The 21,658-nt window shown below is 46.0% G+C and overlaps 2 protein-coding genes across 9 annotated transcripts in view; one reads left to right on the top strand and one right to left on the bottom strand.

Annotated features, from left to right (window-relative positions):
- Zbtb1 (zinc finger and BTB domain containing 1) overlaps positions 1-10,951 on the bottom strand; it is a 23,993-nt gene extending 13,042 nt beyond the window's left edge. For 2 of the 4 annotated variants that reach the window (XM_013346482.2, XM_005343228.3), the window contains exon 1: positions 10,743-10,951. The gene's annotated coding sequence lies outside the window, so the exon portion shown is untranslated. Of the gene's footprint in view, positions 1-9,931; positions 10,152-10,742 lie in introns of all 4 variants that reach the window. The other 2 variants (XM_026779527.1, XM_026779533.1) reach the window with 2 other exon arrangements.
- Positions 10,952-11,958: 1,007 nt separating this feature from the next.
- Positions 11,959-21,658, top strand: part of Zbtb25 (zinc finger and BTB domain containing 25) — a 23,068-nt gene continuing 13,368 nt past the window's right edge. The window contains exon 1 of one of the 5 annotated variants that reach the window (XM_013355715.2): positions 11,959-12,012. The gene's annotated coding sequence lies outside the window, so the exon portion shown is untranslated. The other 4 variants (XM_026779508.1, XM_005343226.2, XM_026779512.1 and 1 more) reach the window with 4 other exon arrangements.

Below are 21,658 nucleotides of genomic sequence, written 5' to 3'. Positions count from 1 at the left end.
TGTAGCTTTAGAGGTTGTCCTGGAACTAGCTCTTGTAGACCAGGCTGGCCTCGAACTCACAGAGATTCACCTACCTCTGCCTCCCGAGTGCTGGGATTAAAGGCGTGCGCCACCACCGCCCGGGTAAACTAAATCTTTTAAAAATAAATAAAAAATTCTATTAAAAAAATCTGCTGGGCTTGGTGGCCTAAGTCTTTAATCCTAGCATTTGGGAGGCAGAGGCAAGTAGATCTCTGTGAGTTCCAGGCCAGCCAGGACATGCAGTTAGACCCTGTCTCAAAAAACAGGAAATAAAAAAGCTGGATGGTGGTGGTGCACACCTTTAGCCCCAGCACTCGGGAGGCTGAGACAGGAGGATCTATCTCTGTGAGTTTGAGGCCAGCCTGGTCTACAGAGCTAGTTCCAGGATAGGCTTCAAAGATACAGAGAAACCCTGCCTTGAAAAAAATAAAAAGTATATTGATGAATGAAGGCAGCAAATGAAGGGGCAGAAACAGAACTGCTAACACTAGAATTATATAAAACAAATCTACACAATAACACAACTGAATGCAAAGGGTTAAAAAGTATAGAAAAACACTGGCCCAAGCCCATTTTAAGTAGGGTGAGATTTTGAGGTCACTGGTCTTCCAACTGTATGATTCACAGTAACTTTTAATGAAAAATAAAGAGAAAGGGCTGGAGAGATGGCACAGAGGGTAAGAGCACTGGCTGCTCTTTTTCAGAGCACCTGAGTTTAATTCCCAGCCACCACGTGGTGGCTCACAACCGTCTGTAATGAGATCTGGTGCCCTTTTCTGGCCTGCGGGCAGAACATTGTATACCTAACGAATAAATATATATATATTTTAAAAAAAAAGAAAAAGAGAAAGAAGCAAAGAGGACCAATAGCTCTAGAAAAGACCTGAGAGGAACCTAGTGATGCCCACACACGGAGGAGATGAAACTGAGCGAGGAGGCAGAGCAGCCAGCGCTGGAGCCCGGTCCTGCTCTCCCATTTGCAGCCTGTTTACCACCATTCGCCCAGTACCAAGGCGGGAATAACAACTACAAACACAGGGACTCACACGGTTAATGCGAAAAACGTGGGGTTTGCCTTGTAATCATTAACGGAAACAATACTGGCCACGGTTCTGACGGTTGCAATGGCAGTGTTTATTTGAACACCAGGAGGTAAATCTAACTAGATAACGTTGTTTCCTTCCAAGTAAGAGCCAAATTACAGAATCAAAAAATTCTAAGACCCGTTCTTATCCAAAATGAAAAACAATGATTTGGCCACTAACTAAAGTCAACTACATATGTACTTCAATTAGTTAAAACCCATATTTTGCATTAACGAAAACAAGCACTACACCCATTGGTACAGCCTCTAAAGCACTTAGATGCACGCTTTTTCATTCAATAAAGCAGTCCCTGTGTACAGACAGTTCTGAGATCAGCAAGGGCACCGGTATCCCAAAGACCAAGGTCACTTGAAGGTGTTTTCTTCCCAAGATTAGGGACGTCTCTCAGCAAGCAGCCAGGAAGTGTAGGCTCTACAGAAGGCAGCACGCAGTTGCCGGATGTAAACCCCACTGCCTCTGTGTGCCCCATCCTCACGTCTTCCCATCCTACTGTGAGAAGCTGAACAAGGGCTAAGGGAGTTTTTAGTGCTACCCCTACAATTTCCAGGCAGACCTACAATTATAGTTCCAGCAATGTTACTATTTATTATACAACTTTATTATCTACTTGTAAAACTGATTTTACCCAGAGTGGGGGCTGGGAGGATCCAAATTCTTGGAAGACTTTTAGCTGATCTCTTTCAAGTTTTGCATTACACTCATATAAAGCAGCTGGGTGTGGTGGCACATTCCTTCAAGCCAAGCACTTGGGAGGCAGAGAAAGGAGCCCTGAATTTCAGGCCAGCCTCATCTATAGCTCCAGGACAGCCAGGGCTACACAAAGACACTGCTGTCTCTAATCCCTACTCCCTGCCAAAAATGGTATAAAGCATTTATTTTATTAAACAGTTAACAATTTCACTCAAATTCCAAAGGTTTGCTTTCAATTTTTTAATTTATACTTAAAAAAAAAATGTTGGGATGGGGCGGGGAGGGGTAGAGAAGACTCAATAGCTATGAGCACTTGTTGCTTACAGAGGACCTGGGTTCAATTCCTAGCATTCCCACAGTGGCTCACAACTTGTCTGTCTATAACTCTAGTCCCAGGGGATCTGAGGCCTTTTTCAGACCTCAGCAGGCACCAGGCACACAACCTCTATGAGAGGGAAAACACTCGTACACAAAATAATAAAACAAACAGATAGAAAAGAAATGTTCACAGGTGTGGCTTTAATTCCAGCACTGGGAGGCAAATGGGGAGATCTGTGAATTCCAGACCAGTCATGGCCAGAGTGAGACATGGTCTCAAAGCAAACCAAAATGTTACCAAAATTTAGTGAGCTTTACATTATGTAGCTTATCAAGATGTTTATTTACGTGAACAGGGTCCTTACATTTCACCTGCTCCGGTTCTCTTTTGTTATCAGCTAGCTATCACTCAACAGAAGTAAAACCCTCAACTTGCATTCCAAGGTCTGACACCCAGCAAAGTACTCCAGCAATGAGGAGGCAGGGATCTAATACACCTTACAACACAACTAAAAATTACTTTGAAAGCGTTTACCAGCTTATTTTAAAAGTCAAAAACGGTCACGAAACACATCAACTTTATTAAGCAATTCGGTAGATCTAAGCCCAAAAAGTCTTATTTCACAAAAAAGCAACATCTCTGACGATTAAACATTAATCAGGATACAGTTAACTGTGCAAACCAGGTACAGGGACTACTGACAGGGACTCCTATGTACCTCAGATGGCATTAAAACTTCCTTGGTACTACCCAGCGTGGTCTTCTGCAAAGACCATCAACTAAGGACTGGGTGCCGGTCCTTGAATTTAGGTGCTATCGTATAGGTGACAAGCCTCATCTGAATGATGGCTGTAGGCTATAATGTGGTTTTATCTGTTTTTACTGGTATGGTCCCTATATACTATGTAGCTTTTTTTAAAAATTTAAATACAGGCTCTTACTAGCCAAGCCTGGCCTCAAACTTGATTTGTAGTAGTAGAGGAGGAAGACCTTGAACTTCTGACCTTCCTCCTTCCACCTCCCAAATTCTACAATTACAGGCCTGCAGCACCAGACCTGGTTTGCTAAGTGCTTGGGCTGGAACCCAGGGCCTCCCGCATGCTAGGTAAGCAAGCAACGAGCTACATCCCCAGCCTTGGAGAAGCCATCGTCAGTACACTTCTCTGGCTAAGTTTCTTAAATGGTAAGTAATAGTTTTTACCTGATGATGAAAGCAATCTGTAAATATGTACGTAAAACAGTGGTGGCACACACCTTCAATCCCAGCAGTTCCACACTGCCAGGGGTACATACGGACAAAGACAGACAGGCAGACAGATAGACACACACACAGTCCAATTTCTAAAAGGAACAAAAATTTTGAGGTTCTCTGTTTAAAACTTGTGGAAGCCGGGCGGTGGTGGTGCACACCTTTAATCCCAGAACTCGGGAGGCAGGCGCAGCTGGATCTCTGAGAGTTCGAGGCCAGCCTGGTCTACAGAGTAAGGCTCAAAAGGTCTACCAGGACAGGCTCCAAAGCTACACAGATAAACCCTGTCTAGAAAACCCTAGATAAATAAATAAATAAAACTCGTGGGTATAACCAGTTGTAGAGATTACTAAAGATAAAAGGTTTTACTTTGAGGCACATAAGAGAAAATGCCAAAACACTATTCACTATTTAAACCAGGCATTCTGGCTAGCTATTAAATTCAGTACTTAGTACAGGAAGTTCTGAATTTATAATGGGATAATGTTCCAAAACTTATTTTTAAGTTATTTGGAATCTGAAACACACATTCCCATAGAAACAATGCTATAAATGGTGGCTCAGTCTCATGCTCACACCCAAAAGTCTGTTAGAGCCATCACGTGCCCCATATCAATCTTAACAATGCTTGTGTCATTAGTATTCACTGATCTAAGGAGCAGTACGGTACAGTAATGACCACTATACTGAGCTCTCAGGGACAGGGACAGGCTTAAAGGCCTTAGTGTTCCTGTGCCCAGCAGTCTTCCCACATGGCTGGCACTTAGCACGTTTGTTAAGTGAAAGGGGAGGGGAAAAAAGTTCGGGAAACAGGCACTGCTAGATATGGGTACCAGTTCTACCCGCTTGGTAGCTCCCAGGAAGCCTTTCCGCCCCTATATCCTACTCCTCAAAGGGTTCTTGCAGAAACTAGGAATGACAATGTTAATGTCATCACACTGAACACCATTTACAAAACTTCACAAAAATCAAGTTCAACTTACTGTTCTGCAGATGAGAAGGCAAACTGAGGCTCTCAGGGGGGTTAAGCCATATGCTCAGCCACAGTTTCAGTGGCTGTCAGGGTTAAACCTGGGTCTCCAGCCTCCTGGCCTAGGCTCTTCTTATTCCTAACAGCTCCCCTGATTCCTCCTGCTCATCACTAAGCATTAGTGACATGCAGGAACTGTCTGCACTTACACACCAGATACCCTCACATTTCCACTCTTGCTGGAGACTGTGGCTTATTGGTTGGCTGGTGTTTCTGCTGCCTACTCAAGCTAACAACTGTCACTTCTAAAAGGTATGCTGATCTGCTGTCCACCATTTTAATCCCACAGGTTGTGAAACTAGACAAAAACTCGGTAAAACAAGCTACATAATTGAATTCTTTGAGGTCCTATGTACTATAATAGTAGGCAACCAAATTGCCTTCTCTGGCTTCTCGGCAGGATAATGGATAATAAATGTTACATCAAGCAACACGAATGAACCATTTCTGTGGTTCAACTGGATCCCAGAAAAGAAATTCGTCCACACTAAAGGCAAAAATAGAGTTTTGGATACTCTTTTTCTCTCCAGTACAAGAGGAAAGGTATTTTATACCTCCATTTTTAACCCCCTATCCTAGAGGCAGCATAGCCATTTCCTGAACACCAGAGGGCACTGTAGGTGCCTCTGACCTGAAAGTAGCTACCCCAAAGTTGGTCCCCTTAGCACAGATGTTTGTATTGTTAGGGTTTGTGGCATAGGACTCTACTTATTCCCAAGTGTTGTCTGCTGTAATTTTGAGCAACTGACACAGGCCGCTGGCCTATCCTTTATCTTAGAACTGAAGTGTCCAGTAAGTGCAGCTGAGTATCCTGCCAGGCAGCTCTTCCCAGTCATCAGTCACTTTCCTTCTTCAGCAGTCCTGGAAGTCTAGCAAAGTGTACTGCTTCCAGTTCTGCAGCTCCTGTGGTTTCTGCTTAGTTTTAACCAAAATAGTGAGAACTCCAATTTTTTTTTTTGAGACAGGGTATCACTATGTAGATCAGGCTGGCCTCAGAGATCAGTCTGCTTCTGCATCCTAAGTGTTGGAATTAAAGGTATGTATCACCACACCAACAAAACTCCAAATTTTTATCTAATTTACATAAATGAAATAAAACAATAAAAAGTATCTATTCTAAGCACAATTCCATTTTTAAACCTTAAATCTCTTAAGATTTCCTCAACCCCAAGCCCTGAGTGAAAGCTTTTACTTCACAGTACATCTCTAGGGAACCCTGGTTGAGCCATGATGAAGTGGGACCTCTTTTCCATGCTCCAAAAGCCCAACATCAGAGTCAAATGATAGAGCATCTAAACTGGAGGCTGTGTCAGGCTGTACGGTCCTTGAGAACAAGGTGTCATGTCAGTCTTGACTACAACCTCTAGCTTCTAGTATTTACTTGACGTATGGCTGTATATTTAACAGGTTTTCAAGAAATAAATGTTGAAGTGGGCAAGTCTTATTCTGCTTATCAGTTTTCGCTTTGGCTGTCACTGAAACTTTTTTTTTAAATATTTATTTATTATGTATACAATATTCTGTCTGTGTGTATATCTGTAGGTCAGAAGAGGGCACCAGACCTCATTACAGATGGTTGTGAGCCACCATGTGGTTGCCGGGAATTGAACTCAGGACCTTTGGAAGAGCAGGCAATGCTCTTAACCACTGAGCCATTTCTCCAGCCCTCACTGAAACTTTTAAATCGTTGTTGACAACTTACATTCTTTGTCAACTGATTCTCACAATACGAGATAGGTTCTAAACTACCCTTACTTTTATGAATGAAGAAACAGGTGTGGCAGTTAACTACTCATCCTGTAAACAAGAGGGGGCTGAAACTCTAACTCCTGATTCAAAATGCAGGGTTTTGGTCTCTGTAATCCAGACACTTCCTGGGTATGACTATTGAGTAGGTGAGGAGCCCCTCTGGGACACTCTAAGCCTCCCACCGTCACACTTTCCATTACTGTAAAAGCTCCGTGGTTCTTGCACTGTCTTATCTGGCAGGCAGGCAGAATGCACCCCTCCCTATCACCTTTTCCATCTGCTGACCACCCATCCCACCCCCACTGCTGGCAATTTCAAGTGGGAAGGCGCTCTTCAGTTAGCTCTCAAACGGACATGAATCTCACACAGAAATTTATTATTTAATATTTTGTGTTTGTTTTTCTTTTGGGGGGGGGAAGCGTCTCGCTAAGTAGCTTTGGCTGGCCTTGAACCTATGGGAAGTCCACTTGCCTCTGCCTTCTGAGTGTTGGAATTAAAGTCATGCATCCTCACACTCTGCTATCCTGTAACTTTTAATACTCATTATATTTTGCAGTGCTGAAGGTTGAACTTAGGGCCTCAAACAGGATAGACAAGCACTCTACCACTAAGTTATACCTCCAGCCTTGAAGCATGATTGAGAACAATTTATATTCACGTAGTAGTGTTCTAAAAAAAGCGCGTCCTCAACACCCTCAATTAAATTTGTATGCATTAAATTTGCATGTATTGTTTTCGGGCTTTATTAGAAAACCAACTTCACAGCTCATCTTTCTTGAATACACCAGGTTAAGTAACTTTTATACTTAGAAACGCACCTTAAATATATGAAATGCCAAATGTGAGTAAAATTTAGGCCAGAGTCCTTACAGTGCCCCGCCCCCCACAGTTAGTCCTTCCCATGTCAAAACCTACAACAACACAGTCATTAATGTCCCTTTCGTTCTGATTTCCTTCCTAACATGTTTGTCTGCAGCTTTGGATGCTGATCAAGAGGAAGCCGCACCATCACAAAGACACAGGGATATCTCGGCAGTGGTTTTAGAGTCAAGTATACCCACTCATTCCCAATGGTAAGTAAGGTAGGAAGCTCTCTACAAATGAAGGGTTTGTTTGTTTTGAGTTTAGCCTGCATATATCAACCAGATAATAGATTGATCGCAACACTTGCAAAGGATGAGAGGAAGCCCACCAAGGTAAACTAAAACAGCAGCCCTATTAAACATAAAAACTTACATGTTACTAAATTATAGAATTTGACATCAGCTCAATGCAATAAACCCTCCCTCCTTTCCTGCTCCCTGTCAATTTTCACCAATCTGAGCTCTGAAAAGAGAACAGGAGCCTATGAACGGGAACAGGCTAGAGCAAGGCACAGGCAGCAGCAATTGCGCAGATGCTGCCTTCATATTATTAAAGCAAGGAACGGATTGTTCAGTTATCATCTCTGGGGAGTGGGAGTCACAGCAGCTTCCCTGTTTTGTATTTCGTGTACTTTAGTACAGGTTGAATTTTTAAAGAACATGCACTTCTATCATTGAAACAGGATTCCACCCAGCACTCAGGAGGCAGAGGCAGGTGAATCTCTGAGTTCTAGGCCAGCCTGGTCTACAGACCTGAGTTCCCAGGACAGCCAGGGCTACACAGAAAAAAGAGAAACTCTAGCTCAAAAAATAAATTAATTAAAAAAAAGGAAGGAAGGAAGGGCATTCCTTCCTACTTTTAGGAAAAATGGATAGAAATAAGCTAATTACGCTCACAGAAGAACATATGAAAGAACAGTAAAGCATTTCCACTATTTTATTAACAGAGACACATCACAAGGAAGCATGAAAAATACGGCAGAGACCAAAGTGAACCCTGAAGCAGATGTTTCATAGGTCCTCCCAAGACAAAAGACTGCAGTCTAAAAATATTACTTAGCATTTCTATTATAAATGCCCCATCCCCTACCCCTCGCTTTAGGCAAAGATAGAGTCTGATCTGGCTAGAGAGGAACACTACCCCCCCCCCCCACAAAGGGCAGCAATACTTTTTCCTGAATGTTAAAAATTAAAAAATGGTGTTGCAAGAACACTGGACACTTTGAAAGGGGCCTCATTGTACCAGAAACTGACAAACGTGGAGAGTGAGGAAGCAGAAGGCAAAAAGCTGCAGCTACCACAAAACACAAGGTCATGAGCAGGCTCGGCAGCACACACCTTTAATCCTAGCACTGTGGAGACAGAGGTGGGTACACCTCTCCGAGTTCCAGGTCAGTCAGTGCTACAAGATGAGACCCTGTTTCAGAAAACAAAACAAATAAAACCCACAAGTCACAGGCCTGTTATCCCAACACCAGTGAGAGGCTGGAGCCGGAGGACAGAAAGCTAAGGCCAATCCTGGGCCAAAAACCAAAGTCTAACTTAAAAAAAAAAATCAAAACAAAATAAAAAAACAGTCAACATGGTGCTGCATGCCACTAATTCTAGCACTTAAGAGGCAGAGGCAGGCAGATCTCTGAGTCTGAGGCCAGCCTGCTCTACAGAGCACACACAGAAAGAGAAGGAACACGAACACACACACATGGTCAAGAAGCTATGCTTATGCCCTAGTTAAAAATGGGTTCTTTTCTGACAATGATGTACCCACCACAAGCTCTGGATCAAAACAGAGTGCTCCTGATGTCAGAAATTGGAAGAATTTAGTATCATGAAAACAGACTTTGGTTTGTTTGGGTTTTTTCTAATTATGTGTTTATGTGGGGGAGGGGTATGTGCACAGGAGTTCCCTGGAACTGGAGTTACAGGCAGTTGTGAGCTGCCTGATAAGGGGGCTGGGAGCCAAATTCGGTTCCCCGGAAGAAAACCAAGTGCCATTAACCACTGAGCCATCTCTCTAGTCGCAAGTTTTGTTTTTTGTTTTTTTTAAAAGTCCAGGCCAAGTCCAGGTTAGCCTCCAACACCCAATCCAGCCTCTAAAGTGCTGGGATTATAGGCATGCACAATCACACCCTGTAAAATTTTGGTGTCAATAGTGAAATCCTGTTGTTAAAATGGTTGTAAGATGCTATAACCAACACTGTACCGTGGAATTCCTACTTATTAACCTTTGGAAAGACATTTCACCTCTTCCCCACTTTAGTTCCATCTATTTCTTTAAGAGGAAGAACCCCGCGTAGCTCCTAATGCCACTCAGTATTGCTGAGACTTTAGGAGATAACAGCAAGTGATTCAAAAGGGAAGTTTACGGTTCTGGGCAACCGACCGGCCATCATTCAGGCTTCAGAATCCTGCACCTCCATCTAGATCACATCCATTGGAGGTGACAAAGTTAGAGAATCTATTTTATACCCCTTTCAAACCAAGGTTGCTTTAATGTTATCATAAGAACTACACCGTTTCCCCAAAACTGCTTCAAGGTGCCTCGAACTTCGGCTCAAGAAGTTAACTCTAAGTTGTCTTATGAACACAAAACCAGGCTTGGTGGCTCATGCCTTTCAACCCAGAATTTAGGATTTCCTAAGGTAGACAGACGTCCAAGCGAGCCTGGGCTTACCTTGCCAGACCGTGTCTCAAAAAAAAAAAAGAAAAAAAAATGCTTGGAACGCTTTGTGGATTCCAGTGTCAAAGGGAAAAATGTTGCCGCAGCGATACGTACTGTACGAAGCTACATTCTGACCAGTGGAGAATCTACGTGTACCTTCACAGCGACAGTCGACTCGACTCAGGAACACGATCACACAAATACAAATACTCTAGCCCCAGCAAACAAGGACTTTCATTAACCTGCTCCTGACGCGTCCGGAGTTGGAAAGTGTCTTGTCAAGCCCTCCGATCACGTGGACGCGAGGCTCAGGTGGAGAGGCTGCCGGGGAGCGGCAGCTGAGCTCAGACCCACGCCGGCACGCTCCAGCCGCAAGGACTCCCGATCGCCACCCAACTCGCTCACCGCCTCTCCCAGAACTTCTACTTGTAAGCGCCCACCACTGGAGGCGAAAAGCACTTTCTTTTCGGGAGTCGGGGGTAAAAGGAAAAAAAAAAAATCTCGTCCACAGAAAAATCCCCAACCCCCCGAGACCTACCACTTTTGACCCGAACAAAAAGCGTGTGTGCTGACGAGAGGGGGTGGGAAAGAGCGAAGCAGGAATCCGCGCGGCCCAGCCGCCTCCTCCCTCGGAGCGCGCCCAAGTCTGCGGCCTCCGGCTCCGGGACGCTCCCCTCCCACCGACCGCCCGGCCGCAGCTGGAAGTTAGCGAAGCGCGCTCCGGGCCCGTCAATCAAGCGCGGCCTCCCGCCTCCCCTCCCCCTCCCCCACCCCAAAATAAAATAAAAGGAAAAAGAAGTAATTTGGGAAGTCGTCTGGAGAGGGGATTCGTCCCGGACTCGGGGAGGCCGCGCGCACCGGACTGACCGCCGGCACCGAAGCAGGCGAGCCGGCTCAGCAGCCCCCGCCACCGGATCCTCGCCGCGCGCCCTCCGCGCTCCGGCTTCCCCCGCACCGGTCGCCGCCGCCGCGGGCCACCCACTCCACGCCAGGCCCGTGGCCCGGCTCGGGTCAAAGTTGTGCAAATCGCTCCAACGACTGGCAGATACTCACCGGGCGCGGCGGGACGCGCGGCTGCGGAGGTTTTCGGGAGTTTCGAGCGGCGGGGCCGCGGGGTGATCGTGCGGGCCGGCGGAGGCGAGGGGCCGCGGGCTGCAGTTGACGGCGCGCGGCGCTCGGCTGGGCTGCGCCGAGACACTCCGGCTGTGCCAGGGACTGCGCTGCAACAAAGGACTTCCGCTGCCGCACAGCCGCGCCTGCCGCACCGCACTGAGCCGGCCCCGCTTACGCGGCGACTCCGGGTCTGCCCACCAGTTCGCCGCGGCGTCCGCCAGCCTTCCCCTCCCTCTCGCCCGCCCACCCACTCCGCCGCTGGCGGCTAGGGGCACCCGCGGTCGCCTGTTGGTTGCAACAAGTTTCTGCGTCGGGGCCGAGGAGGCTGGCACTGCCCGCAGCGGCGCGGGCGCCCGGGCGGCGGCTGGAGCAGCACTCTCGCCCCTGTCCCCTGGGTCGCCTTGGCCCTCCTCCTGTTTGCACAGCTGGACGCCGCTGGGATCCTCCCGACTCCCCCCCGGGGGCTGGATGCTGCTCGCCTGTGCCCAGATATCAGACCCCTGCCCCGCAGGGCCCCGCAGTTGGGCCCGCCCCCGCGCTCCACCCTGGACGCTCTGGGGGCGCTGACACCCTCGTCCCGTCCCGCCTGAAGCTCGTCCGCTCGGGGTCGCCCGTTCCCCGCGCCCCTCCACCCCTCCTCGCGCGGGCCCGCCGGCCTGTGGCCTGAGTCACTTCCCCCGCCATGCCCCGCCCGGCCCGCCTCCTGCCCTGGCTCCCGCCGCGCGCGGCTGCCTGCCCCGCGCCCTCACCCCGCTCCCGCCCCATCCGCGGGTGCATCCCTTGCCCGTCCCCACCCAGGGCCGAGGGGGGCACCCGTGCTTTTGCACACGCCAGGGGGAAAGTCCCCGGGGTCACGCGGAGGCGTGTAGGGGAGCCTGTGACGCTCAGGCTTGTCCCCACACTTCCGCCTCCAGTCACGACTGGGGGGACCGTGGCAGAGGCGCCCGAAGCGCTCGCAGACCCCCCGCCTGGGCCACTCCGGCAGCAGGCGCGCACGTACGCACGCACGCACGCGATGCACACCAGTCCGGGTGCCGCCGGCTCCCCCGGCAGCCAGGTCACGTGGGCCCGGCGCGGGAAGCCGCGCGAGAGCAGCCCGCCGGGTGCGTGAGCGGGCGCTGGCGCGTGCTGTGCGCAAAGCTGCGCAGCGCGGGAGCCCGCCCCTCCCGCACGGAGAAGCCCGCCCGCCCGCCGCCGCGGCGGAGTCTGGGTAAGCAACGCGGCCCTGCCCCCGTGGGGCTGCTCCGGGCACAGTCCCTCCCGCCGCGAACCGCCCCGGGCGGCGGCTGCAGCTGCACCGGTCGCGGGACAGATGCAAGTAGCCGGGGACAGGGGTGTCTTTGGTCCGTTGGAGATGTCAGTCAGGGCCCCGGAGGAAATTAGCAACGGCGAGCGAGTGCTGGGCGCGCGGCGCCTGGAGCCGCCCTTGGCTGTGGGCCGCCGCCGGGGCCTAACGCAGGCGGGATGGCGCGCGCGGGCTCTGCACAGCCTTGGAGCCCAACCCTCTGCGGGCCAGGTTCCGACCCGTCAGTGGATGCTAGCTCTGGGCGACAACGCCAGGCCTTTGGCTCTAGCTAGTGGGCGGGTATCCTGATGAGGCTGCGCAGCCATCACTGTCCCCTCCCCCATCCAGTTTGTGAGTACCTAGTTTCTAAGGCAGGTAGCCCCCAACCCTGATCAGTTATTTTTTTCCCCCCACGTGTTTTATTATAGCCAAATGCATTTTTCTTTTTTGGAGTCTTCCCCCATCTTCTCACCGCCTCCCTAGCACTCGATTGGAGAAATCAAGCCGTTATCAGTTGCTTAGGAGACGCACAGCGCTGTACCTGGAACCTGATAGTAGTGTTGTGTTTTATAAATTAGCTCCCGTATCCCTCTAAGGGATTGAACCTGGCGTTCTAGCAAGTCCTTTAAAAGCTGCGGAGCTGTTGATTGACAGGATTAAAGTACATCTTGGAATCTGGGTTTTCAGAACTGAAAGGGACCTTAAGTAAAATGGAGTTCATCCCTCTCATTTCACAGAAGACACCGGACCTAAAGAGCATAGTGTTGCTTGATCAAGATGATAAAGGTGCAGCCCTTTTTAGGGCTGCAGACACTTTTTGTGCCAGGATGGCAGTGCTGGTTCATCCTGCTTCGGACAGTGTATCCCCCCCAGAAGTGATTGCACTTTGCTTGCAGGACTTCTCAGGTTGATTGGAAAGTTCGACCTGGCTATTGCGATGGCTCTAGAGAGTAGCGGATAGGACAGTGTTTCTGGGTGAGTTGTACGGCAGTGTATTTTGGAGCCAAAATCTCATTTCCTCTTCTACACCCCCAACACCAATTCAACTTTATTATACTCACGGGGACAGGCCCTGACACTTACCTATTTTGTTCTTTCAGACTTAACGTCTTGGTATATAGTCCAGGCTAGTGTAGAATTGGTGATCGGCCGTCTTACATCAGGTTTCTGGGTGCAGGGACTGCAGGTGTATGCCACCTTGTCTGACCACCCTTTCTTCTTTAGTTTAGGCAGCAACAGTCTTTCAGTAGCCGGGGTATGTTTTAGTTAAGATCAGATCAGTGAGCCACTGCCAGCCAGTGGGATAGACATGAAATATTTCAGGTGACTGGGGTGTAGTTAAGAAGTGGTGAAAACATTGGGGGTGGACAGCAAGAAGAGCCCCCCCCCCACACACACAACTAGACATTTGTGCCCAACCCTATAATGACGGTTTGGTTTGTTTTTTTTTTTTTAGCTATAAATGACTTGTCGCTGTTTGTTTAGTTTCATATGTTAACCTTTGCCAGCTGTTTTCTTAGGTGAATTCCCTAAACAGATGGTATTGTGTCCGTGTTACACAGGAACCAGAGAGACGTTCTGACTGTGGTGCCGGTCGTTGGCAGAGGAATGCAAGCCTAGATCACTTATCTTCTAAGTCTAGTCAGTGCTCCTTTGCCTTGTATCTTGCTCCCACTTCAAGCTGGGAAGGGGGATGAGAGAATCGCCTGTGGCTGATTTATTGGCGCCTGTGGTTGCCCAGAGAGGCCAGGCAGGACTTTCAGCTGCCCTCTGTGCCTCACAGAGTGGAGCTATGTACTTCCACCCTATCTCCTGAGGGGAATGCAAAGGAGCCAGGCTGTCTAGCTGGGAGGAGGGGCCCAAGTGGCTTGGCAGTAAAATATCCTGACCATGGCTGTGCTGCTGGGAAGTGTTGCATAATGCCCCTCCCCCCCACTGACCTACAGTGATTTATTCCTTGCTAGCTGTAGGTGGTATTTGACCAATTGGTCCATTTTTGTACTAACCAGCTAGCCAAGCGTTGGGAGGCTGTATTATTGTAGATTTCCCTGAGAAGAGCAGTACAGGTGTTCTTATCTTGATGACTTATAAAGTAGTTCTGCACCACTTCCTGTGCCCCCTTTCTCCTTTCTGCTTATTTATTCCCCAGAGCATGTGAGTCTGAGGCCTCAGAGAAGGCTGGAAAGAAAATACTGCTGCAGTTGGTCTGTACCGTACTAGCTATGAACTTAGATCCTTTGATCTCTCCCTTCTGTTAGTTAGGTTCCTCAGTCAATTCTTTTTCTCTCGGCTGACCAGCTGGTTTGTCAGTTAAGAGCCCTTACTGTGCTTGTAGGTGACCCAGGTTTGGTTCCTAGCACCCATGTGGTGGCTAACACCATCTGTAACTCCAGTTCCAGGGCATCTGGTTCCTTCTGGTTTCCACAGGCTCCTGCACACATATAGTTTACTTGAATTCATGCAAGTACATACATACAATATGTTCTGCCAGGACTGGTGCACATAAAAAGGTGACTAACACCTTTTTTTTTTTTTTTTTTTTTTTTTTGGTTTTTCGAGACAGGGTTTCTCTGTGGCTTTGGAGCCTGTCCTGGACTAACACCTTTTTAATCCTAGCACACGGGAAACAGAGGCAGGTGGATCTCAGTGAGTTCAAGGACAGCCTTGTCTACAAAGTCAGTGCCAGGTCAGCCAGAGCTACATAATAAGCCCTGCTCACTCCCACCCAGCACCCCCAAAAAATAGAGGAAAAAGTATCTAAAGCTAATATGTGTTATGATTACTAGTTGATTTTGTTTATACTTGGTTATGCTCTGGGTATTAAACATAACAAGACTGGCATCTTGTGAATGCTTGTCAAAACCTCCACTACTGAGCTATATTATTTCTTCAACCCTTTGTTAGGCTTCTGTTTTCATTTTATTAAACCGTTTTCTTCTCTATTAAAAAAATATATATTTAAGCCAGGCTATGGCGCCACATGCCGTCAATCCCAATACTCGAGAGGTGGAAGCAGGCGGAGCTCTGTGAATTTAAGACCAGCTTGGTCTACAGAGTGAGTTCCAGGACAGCCAAGCAGAGAAACCGTGTCTTGAAAACCAAACCAAAAAACAAAACAAAACAAAAAACCCACCTTATTTAGGAAAAATGTTTTTATAGTGATAAATTTTAAAAATTTTCCTAGTTTATTGCTTTCCTAGTTATAGATCAAAACCATGTTTTATTGTGAGACACCAGGCTTTTTAGCAGAGGATCGTTTAGCCTGTGCGGGCCCACGTGGGTAGTGTGCTCGTGGAGCTGTAACTCAGGAAATGCTGCTGTAGGTGCGCACAGAGGAAGTGCTGGTGTAGGGACGCAGAGGCTGTAGTCCTTGACTAGGTCTGTTCTAGTTTTAGCATCTTTAACTTTCTTTTGTTCTGTTCGGAAGGGGTCTTTAATAAATCAAGAAGAGTCATATCCTTTTCTTCCTATATTAAGATTGTTTTTCCAAGATCTGTTGGCTTGGTGCTTTATCAGGCGTGCATGCACACACACACCATGTTAAGAGATGAAAAGGCCGTTGTCTGCCTCAAACTGTCCTGGCAAAGCTTTCTAGAATGTAACTGTATCATGCACTATGTCTCCTCTAAGATTCTCTGTAAATTTGTGTAAGTAGATGTGTAGGGTTTACGACAGGTTCTTATCTGAGGCTGTATTTTCTGACCTCAAACTCACAGAGATCCACTTGCCTCTGCCTCCAGAGTGCTGGGATTAAAGGTGTGCCACCACCACCCGGCCCTAGATGCTTTTCACAAAAAAAAAAAAAAAAAAAAAAATGGAAATAGTGTTATCTTTCCTCTTTCTAACCATCCTACTGTTGGTTAGTTTAGATCATTTCTGTTTCTTTTACTTGGGTGTGTATGTCTGGGTGTGTGCATGTGAGGTCTAAGGTTGATGGGTGTCTTCCTCAGTTTCCTCCCCTTATTTTTTGACTGTCTCTCATTGAACTTAAATGAGCTCACTGACTCATCTAAACTGGCTAGCCAGTGAGCTCCAGGGATTTGCCTGTCTACCACTAGAACACTAGGAGTCCAGCTGTATATCACTACACACATTTTAAAGAAATACTATTTTTAGTTTTTACTATGTGTATGTGTGTGTGTGTGTGTTCTACATGAGAGTCCAGTCCCCTTAAGTAGCGGGTGTGAGATCCCCTGGAGTTGTAAGCTTCCTGGTGTGGGACTCCAACGCGAATCCTCAGGAAGAGCAGTACTGTCTTTTAACTGCTGAATCATCTCCCCAGGCCTCACCAAACACATTTTTAATTTTTAAAAAAAGCTTTTAAAAATGTTTTGTGTATGGCTGTTTTGCCTACAAATACATCTGTATACAGTATACTTGGTGCCTATTGAGGCCAGAAGACAGTGTTAGATCCTTAAGTGACGATGGTTGTGAGACAGTGTGTGCTCGGGGAACTAAACTCACGTCCTCTAGAGAGGAACAAATGCTCTTAACCACTAAGCCATCTTTCCAGCACCACACACACACACACACACACACACGCCCGCACGCACGCATGTACGCAGGCACACACGCACAGTGCATGCTGGGGTGCACCGTGTACACTGGTTGTTTGAAGAAAGAAGGCACTCCAAGATGAAATTTTAAGGCCTACGTGGCAGCAGGAAGGTCCAACCTCCCTGAGGGACTGAACCCTAAACAGCCATACAAAGGTGTATTGATTGATTGTTACACGAAGTATTTTCTTATACCAAGGTCCCTAATCTGATTTACGTCTTACTAAAGGACAGCATCGCCTACGCCCATGACTCTTGTCCTTTATTTATTTTTTTTTCTTATTTTATTTATTTATTATATATACAATATTCTGTCTGTGTGTCTGCCTGCAGGCCAGAAGAGGGCACCAGACCTCATTACAGATGGTTGTGAGCCACCATGTGGTTGCTGGGAATTGAACTCAAGACCTTTGGAAGACGAGGCAATGCTCTTAACCACTGAGCCATCTCTCCAGCCCCGACTCTTGTCCTTTATTATGTATCGTTTGCAATACACATAATACAGGAGCCACAGGTGTGTCAGAGGTGTCTTGTGACCCAAACTCATTGGCTGGTTGCAATGCCCCTTCAGCAAAACAATTCTGCTATCTTGGAGAACAATCGCTTTTCCACAAAGATTCTCCAAGGTCAAAGTACTTCTAAAAACCAGCTGTTCATTCTGCTATCCTCCCCAACAGTGACTCTGCTAACTTCTCACAGCATCTTGGGGATCTAAACCCAGGTCCTCGTATTTGAGTGGCAGACACTTCACTGACTGAGTTATTTCCGCAAGTCCTCTGCTTGTTTTCTTTTTGAGATAGGTTTTCCTAAGCGCAGGCCTCAGACTTCCATGAGCTAGAATTACAGGTGTGCGGAACATATATAACTTTCTTAAACTCCTAAAGTTTTAGTTTAGAGTCACATTTAGGGGGGCTGGAGCTATGGCTCAGAGGTTAAGAGCACTGACTGCTCTCCCAGAGGTCCTGAGTTCAATTCCCAGCAACCACATGGTGGCTCACAGCCATCTGTAATGAGATCTGGTACCGTCTCCTGGCCTGCAAGCATACATACAGACAGAACACTATATAGATAATAAATAAATAAATAAATAAATAAATAAATAAATAAATAAATAAATAAATAAATAAATAAATAAATAAATAAATAAATCTAGAGTCACATTTAGAATAATTGTTGGTATGTATTTATCTAATAGAATCGATATAATTCTTTGAAAACTTATGAAATAGTTTTAGTTTTCTTATTTTACTTATGTGTATGTGCATGTTCCTATGAGTGTGTGCACTACATGTGTGAAATGCTCTTCAGGGTCTCCTTAGCTTCTTGTTCTTCTTTTTTTTTTTTTCAAATATTTATTTATTTATTATGTATACAATATTCTGTCTGTGTGTATATCTGTAGGTTAGAAGAGGGCACCAGACCTCATTACAGATGGTTGTGAGCCACCATGTGGTTGCTGGGAATTGAACTCAGGACCTTTGGAAGAGCAGGCAATGCTCTTAAACCACTGAGCCATTTCTCCAGCCCCCAGCTTCTTGTTCTTCTAAAGCAAAGGTTACCTAAAGTGTCTGCTAGAATCTCCTGGGAAGTTTCTTTTTTAAAAAGGCTTGCAGAGAGAGGTAGGGGTGTTTGTGTGTGTGTGATAGCTCAGAAGGTGAAAGCATTTGCCAGACAGCTTGGGTTTGATCCTTAGAACCCCCATGGAAGGAGAGAAATGATTCTATTCCTACATCTACATACATATGGTAACATGTGGGTTTGTACTCATAGATCATACAAACAATAAAGATTTTTAAATTTATGTTTATGGGTGTTTAGCCTGTCACGTAGTATGTAACATTTGTATGGTTCGTTGTCTGTAGCATTTGTATAGTGCCAATGGAGGCCAGAAGAAGGCATTGGCTCCCATTGGACTGGAGTTATGGACAGTTGTTAGCTGCTTTATAAGTGCTAGAAATCAAACCCAGCTGAGCCATCTTTAATAATAATAATTTTAATTATTTATTTTTAAAACTAAGTGGTCTGAGGACAGCTCTCTGGACTTAGTTCTACTACCTTGTAGGATATGGGAATTGGGCACAGGGCGCCACATCTGTGCACATAAGCCTCTATTTACTGAGCAGTCTTCAATAAAATGAAATTAAAGTCTTGGAGCTCAGCAGCGGCAATTCTTGGGGTTATTTTGTGATAGGACTTCCCCATCTGTCCAGCTCTGCACAGCCTGTACTGTGTAGTCAGTGATGGGTGCACTGTCCCAGGAGAAAATTATTTCTATACATTCTTTCATTCTTGTTGGGAATAATGGTTATGCTTATGATCCCACTGTTCAAAAACTTGCGGCAAGAGAGTATAGAGTTCAAGGTTAGCCTGGGCTACATAGTAAATCCCAGACCAGTCTAAGCTGCAGTGAGATCTTGTCTCAGAATAAAACCAGATGAGTTCATTCATTTCCTAAATAACCAAATGTCACATGGCCACAATCATCCAAAAATGAATGCCATTTTACAATTACCAAGTTATAATCAGTATAGAAAGCCTTTTATCATGTAACTCTAGAGATTTTTTTTTAACCTTTGTATTTATAGCCATGAGTAAGTAGCTCTTTTAGTGGTAATTGATTATAAAGTCTGATGAAGACTTGCAGCCTAAGTCGTCTAGGTTATTCTTCCACTGCTGATTTGAGAATACAGTCCAAAAAAGAGATTCTTCTAAACAAAAATAGTGAATATCATGCTAACTGAATTATCAGCAACCTAGTATACAATTGTTTCATCATAGTTTAAACTAATCTGGAACTAATTTACTACACTTGAGAAAGTAAAGAAGGCTTTTATAATCTCAGAGCTACCAGTACTAAGCCTGTTGTTTAATAAATATTTTGAGGGTGAGGAAAGTAATGTTTGGATGGGGAGAACTGGGGTGAATATTTGTATGCATGTATGAATTCTCAGAATAAAGTATTAAAAACACTAATTTGTTAATAAAAGTTTTTAAAAAATGAGCTACTCTTTGCTTCTCAAAATAAATCAGTAATTATTATTTTTTTGTAATCTATTTTACATCTTTTTGCCTCCAAAAATCTGCTTTGTTAAATTTTTTTAAAAGATAGGCCCAAGCCGGCCGGTGGTGGCACACGCCTTTAATCCCAGCACTCAGAAGGTGAAAGCATTTGCCAGACAGCTTGGGTTTGATCCTTAGAACCCCCATGGAAGGAGAGAAATGATTCTATTCCGACATCTACATACATATGGTAACATGTGGGTTTGTACTCATAGAGGCAGAGGCAGGCAGATCTCTGGGAGTTCAAGGCCAGCCTGGTCTACAAGAGCTAGTTCCAGGACAGGCACCAAAGCTACAGAGAAACCCTGTCTCGAAAAACCAAAAAAAAAAGATAGGCCCAAGCCATCCAGCCTTGAACTCACTATATTGCCCTTGCTAACATTGAATTTGCAGCAATCCTCCTGCTTCAGCTTCACAAGGCCTGGGACTACAACTGTGTGCTTTTGTTTTTCTTTCTTTGAGACAGGGTTTCTTTGTGTAGCCCTGACTGTCCTGGAACTTAATTAATTAGTAGACCAGACGGGCCTTGAACTCATAAAGAACTCATCCACCTACTTCCGCCACCAGAATACTGGGACTAAAGGCTTGTGCCACTACCTGGCTTAGATTTATTTATTTATTTTTTTGTTATTTTATGCATGTGGGTGTTTTGCCCGCATCTGTGTCTTGGCACCACTGTGTGTGACTGAGGATTGAATTAGCAGAAGGGTCAGTAGTGGAGATTTCTGTGACTTTGGTGACACAGTGACTGGCTAACACTGTGGTGACTTTTTTTTTTTTTTTTTTTTTTTTTTGGTTTTCGAGATAGGGTTTCTCTGTAGCTTTTTTTGGTTCCTGTCCTGGAACTAGCTCTTCTAGACCAGGCTGGCCTTGAACTCACAGAGATTTGAATGCCTCTGCCTCCAAGTGGTGGGATTAAAGATGTGCACCACCACTCCCCAACGAAGCCAAGTCTTTTACAAGAGCAGTAAGCACTTTAACTGCTGCTTCATCTCTCCAGCCCCTAATCATGGTTTTTAGGATATAAATGACTAGATGGGAGGGGGGGCGGAGAGAGACCATCACCCTAATCAATAAAGACTGACCCCACAGTGACAAAAGTTAGTGGATCAAAAATGTAAAAAGAAGGTTGTGAGCAAGAAAGAAGACTTTGCAGTCCAAAAAAAAAAAAAAAAAAAAAAAGATGACACCAGGCCTAGATTGAGGAATTGAGGCAAATGCACCCAGAGCTAGAGGAGAGGGATGTGCTTGGAGAAAAGTAGGGCAAGAATTTTTTAGACCTGAAAAGAGATCTGAAATCTCATGGAGTAGGTTTAAACAACTAGAAAAGATGGGCATCAGCGATTTTGAGTATAGGTTAATGGGAACCAAATTGTGTATAAATTCCTTATACAGCTTAATACTCTTAGTATTTCAGGTTCCTTTCCCCTTCCTGTATGAACCAAGTCATTTTGAGTTAGATGCTCAGCCCTCCATCCTGCCATCTCTGTGCTATTGGAAAGAGATCCCTGTAGCAAACTTCCAGGTTAATCTGGGCTGCCTTCCTTAGCTCTGCAACTTCCTCAGTGCCCACCCTGACTGCTTCCCCTTCTGTTGTCTCTACTCTTTAGTCAGAAAGTTGGCCTTGGCCACTGGCCTGCACTTGAGGGAGGCCACATGCTCTCCTGGTCACCAGCGCTGCTTCCTCTCCCTCCTTTGCTTTCCCTCAATTCTAGTGTTTTCCTGTTTTTTTGTTTTTTGTTGTTTGTTTTGGTTGTTTTTTTGAGGCAGCTCTGTAGACCAGACTGGCCTTGAACTCACAAAGATCCTCCTGCCTCTGCCTCCTGAGTGCTGGGATGTAAACTTTACTCGGCCACCACTGGACCTCTGTTTTGTTTTCTTATATCTTTTCTGTTTTCCAAGGATTAATATTTGCCTTTTTGGTGGGGCGGGGAGTAGTAGAGAGTAAACCTGGG

This window comes from Microtus ochrogaster, chromosome 1, assembly GCF_000317375.1.
Source record: "Microtus ochrogaster isolate Prairie Vole_2 chromosome 1, MicOch1.0, whole genome shotgun sequence".
NCBI classification, from domain to species: domain Eukaryota; kingdom Metazoa; phylum Chordata; class Mammalia; order Rodentia; family Cricetidae; genus Microtus; species Microtus ochrogaster.
Note: the sequence above shows the minus strand (reverse complement) of the source record. Positions and strands in the feature narration are given on the sequence as shown.